This window comes from Colobus angolensis, unplaced genomic scaffold (genome assembly GCF_000951035.1).
Source record: "Colobus angolensis palliatus isolate OR3802 unplaced genomic scaffold, Cang.pa_1.0 Scaffold1, whole genome shotgun sequence".
NCBI classification, from domain to species: domain Eukaryota; kingdom Metazoa; phylum Chordata; class Mammalia; order Primates; family Cercopithecidae; genus Colobus; species Colobus angolensis.
In genome coordinates this window covers 2,902,937-2,906,766 of record NW_012110918.1, presented here as the reverse complement: position 1 = coordinate 2,906,766, position 3,830 = coordinate 2,902,937, and the positions used below count along the sequence as shown (strand labels likewise).

The 3,830-nt window shown below is 39.9% G+C and overlaps 1 protein-coding gene across 3 annotated transcripts in view; it reads left to right on the top strand.

Moving 5' to 3' along the window:
• Positions 1 to 3,830, top strand: part of PSMD12 (proteasome (prosome, macropain) 26S subunit, non-ATPase, 12) — a 26,763-nt gene that overhangs the window by 3,493 nt on the left and 19,440 nt on the right. Inside the window, exons 2-3 of one of the 3 annotated variants that reach the window (XM_011952256.1) lie at positions 586 to 702; positions 2,159 to 2,333. The exons of the other annotated variants lie outside the window; for them this stretch is intronic. The gene's annotated coding sequence lies outside the window, so the exon portion shown is untranslated. The remainder of the gene's footprint in view (positions 1 to 585; positions 703 to 2,158; positions 2,334 to 3,830) is intronic. 3 annotated transcript variants of the gene reach the window in all.

The following is a 3,830-nucleotide window of genomic DNA, read 5'->3' as shown; positions in this document are numbered from 1 at the left end:
TCCTTAATTTCCTTAAGACATTTTTTATTTTAAATGTGAAAAACATTTGGAGATAAAAATTGTGTATGTAGTACTTTGGGAGGCCAAGGTGGAAAGATCACTTGGGGCCAGGAGTTTGAGGCCAGCCTAACAAGACGCTGTCTCCACAAAAATTTAAAAATTAGCCAGGTGTGGTGGTACGTACCTGTTGTCCCAGCTACTCTGGAGGCTGAAGCAGGAGGATCGCTTGAGCCCAGTAGTTCGAGGTTGCTATGAGCTATGATCGCATCACTGCACTGAACCCTGGGCAACACAGTGAGACCTTATCTCTTAAAAAAAAAAAAAGAAGTTGTGTATAGAGACTTAATAATGTATTAGTTGGGAAACCATATATAGCAGAAGCCTTAGAAAGGCAGACAGATTCTAGAGTTGGGTTGTGAAATTGCCAAATGTAGATCATTTAAATGTCTTGTAGTTGTAACCTAGTTCTGTGTCTGTCCTAACACCCATGTTGCAAATGATAACTAATAACTAATATTTATTGCTGTATACATTTTATTAAGATGTCAGCTGCTATGATTATGGTGTGTACATACTATGTTCCAGGCGTACCTTCATAGGTATTTACTTAATTCTTACACCAACCCTGTGGATTGCTACAAGTATTGTGTCCACTTCGCTGTAGAGAAAATTGAGAGTCAGAGAGCTTGTGTTTTACCCAAGGTAATATGGCAGTACAGCTGGGAATTTAGACCACAGCAGTCTGGCTGCAGAGCCCGTCTTTTTTTTTTTTTGAGGCAGAGTCTTACTCTGTTACCCAGGCTGGAGTACAGTGGCACAGTCTTGGCTCCCTGCAACCTTTGTCTTCTGGGTTCAAGGAATTCTCCTGCCTCAGCCTCCTGAGTAGCTGGGACTATAGGCGCGCACCACCATGACTGACTAATTTTTTGTATTTTTAGTACAGACTGGGTTTCACCGTACTAGCTGGGCTGGTCTCGAACTCCTGACCTTGTGATCCACCCACCTCACCCTCCCAAAGTGCTGGGATTACAGGCGTGAGCCACCGCGCCCAACCAGAGCCTGTATTTTTAACCATCCTACCGTCTCTGTGATTTGTGTGTAAGCACCCTGTGTCAGGTTGATGGGGTGTTAGTAAAAGTGATACTAGTTCTTGATGATGGTTATCTCTTCGCCTTGTATTCAGGAGTTAAAAATTAATCTAAAGAGGGCCTTTTCTGAACTGTAAAGATCGGTATTTAGCAGTTCTTAATATACTGAGGGTTTCTCGTCCTCTCTTTTTGATTATGTTGTATTTGGCACATGGTTATTTGGGGACTACTTACATTCTTAAATTGAATATATCCTTTGATTCTCCTTCCTCTTAACCCATTTGTGCTGGAGGTTGCAAAATCTTTTTTGTGAAAAATCAGATCTTGGCAATGACCTTGGGCAGTAGGCTATAAATAACTCCCACAAACTTAGCGTTCCAATAATGGAACATTAGAGATAATGTTAATGTCTTTTCCTTCCTTCCTTCCTTTTTTTTTTTTTTTTTTTAGATACGGGGATCTCAAACTCTTGGACTTAAGAGATCCTCCTGCTTCAGCTTCCTCAGTAGCTAGTATTACAGGCACACACTACTGTACCTGGCTTAATGTCTTTTCATTTCTTTTGGTCACCTGCAGTCTCTTAAGTGTAACATCAAAAATAAAGAGCAAGTGAAATGTAAAACAGTTTACATTGTTAGCAGCTTAAACAAAAAAGACGCCTTTAAGGAATGGGTCACTTTAAAAATTAGTCTATATAGGGGAAGTATTGGACTGGCTTTAAATTTCAACTATTTGTGGTGACTTTTTTTTGAGACTGAATTTCACTCTGTCATGCAGACTGGAGTGCAGTGGCATGATTTCAGCTCACTGCAACCTCCCACTCCCGGGTTCAGGAGATTCTCATGCCTCAGCCACCCGAGTGGCTGGGATTACAGGCACCCACCACCAAGCCCGGGTAAATTTTGTATTTTTAGTAGAGATGGGGTTTCACCATGTTGACCAAGCTGGTCTCGAACTCCTGACCTCAAGTGATCCGCCCGTCTCAGCATCCCAAAGTGTTGGGATTACAGGTGTGAGCCACCACGCCCGGCTGTGGTGACTTTTTATCAGCCTTTTTCTTTCTTGTTTAGGTTGTGTAACAAATCATTAAAAGATTGGATTCATTCAGGAATTAAAGGAGGCGCAAACAGAACTTACAAATACTCAACATGTATTGATGTTGAACAAACTCATTAGTCGCTTACATCATTTACAAGGATTATTTTCATGAGAAAAATGAGTCACGGAAGTCACATGTTCTAACAGGTTGGTTTTGGATAGCTCTCTAACCATTTGTTCCTCTGAGTTGAAAGGCAGCATCAAGGAGTTGGAATTTCAGGACCTGAGTGAATAGACAGGAAAAGGAGGAGGATGTTTAGCAATAGGGTAGGACGTGGAAGATTGGGAGAAAAAACGGGGATGATTTGAAAATTGGAAATTGTATTAAATGAATTGTATTAAATGAAATGATGGTAGTGTCCTTCAAATAGCACTAATTGTCAGCCATGTAGTTTGTCACATCCTGCTTATTGTGACAGTAAGAATCAGGAATTGTAAGCCATTAGGATCAACTGAATACAGATCAGGTGAGTGCCAGTCCATTCAACACGTATTATGTGAATACGTGCCAAGAGAAGTGACAAGTAAACAAGCATCCATCCCTAAAGGCACTTGTAGACCACTTAGGAGGTAAGTTATGTGCATCAGTAGCTGATACAAGGATGGAAGGATGGACCATAGTATCTGCAGAAGCACTGGCGTGTGCTTGGTGTGATGCAGCTCACTGAACTGCAGTGATGAACAGTGTAGACATGGCCCCTGCTCTTACAGAGGTCGCATTCTACTGAGATTGGAAAAACAGTAAACACCAAAATAGAATGTAGTTTGGGGTAATTGCAGAGTGGAGACAGTATGGTTGAGTATGAAAGGAAAAGGTGCTGACTACTGATTTTTAGAGAGTGTTATCCAGAAATGCCTTTGTGAGAAAATGACGTTTAATGTTTTGTTGATACTCCAGACTATGGCTTTAGGCCAGTGTGTAATTCTCTCACATGTATCATGCAGTTCTTTAATACCCATGCCTCTGAATTAGAATACCATATATTAAACCACATTCTATTGATCACAGTCACGTGACTAATAGTAATTGCAAATGTGATGGGTGACTGTCATTAAACAGTATTTTGCATTTTAACTATTTTTGCCCTTCTTTTTGTTGCCAGATAGTAACCATAGAGATGACTTTGATCAAAGCAAAAAGTGAGATTTAAACTAGTATGGTAGGGGACGAGCTGCACTGCCGTGGAGAGAGCTTTGGAGCTTGAGGCAGGAGCCCCGATCTAGTTCTGCTGATACCTTTTGTGGCTAAGCAAGTCATTTTAAGCTGTTTAGTCCTCAGTCTTTTTAATCTCTAAAATGAAATGATTGGATTAAATAATCCCTAGCAGTCTTTCTAGTTCTAAGATTCTTTCATCCTTTAGGATTTATTAGCCTTCAACTTTGGAGAATTTAGATTTGTTCATTTTTTTCCTCTGATGAACATTTAGCCAGTATTTATTATATACATAAATCTATAGAACTTTCAGAGAAAGGAGAACTAGGGCTGTCCAAATGGGAAATGTTGTTAAAATGTGTTAATAATCACATATTTCAGATTTAATTAAAATAAGTTCAGACAGGGACTATACAGTATATATGCAGTGCTGCATGGAAAATTCATGCATGTTTAAAAGTTATCTTGGAAAAATATGGCAGCAGTATTTT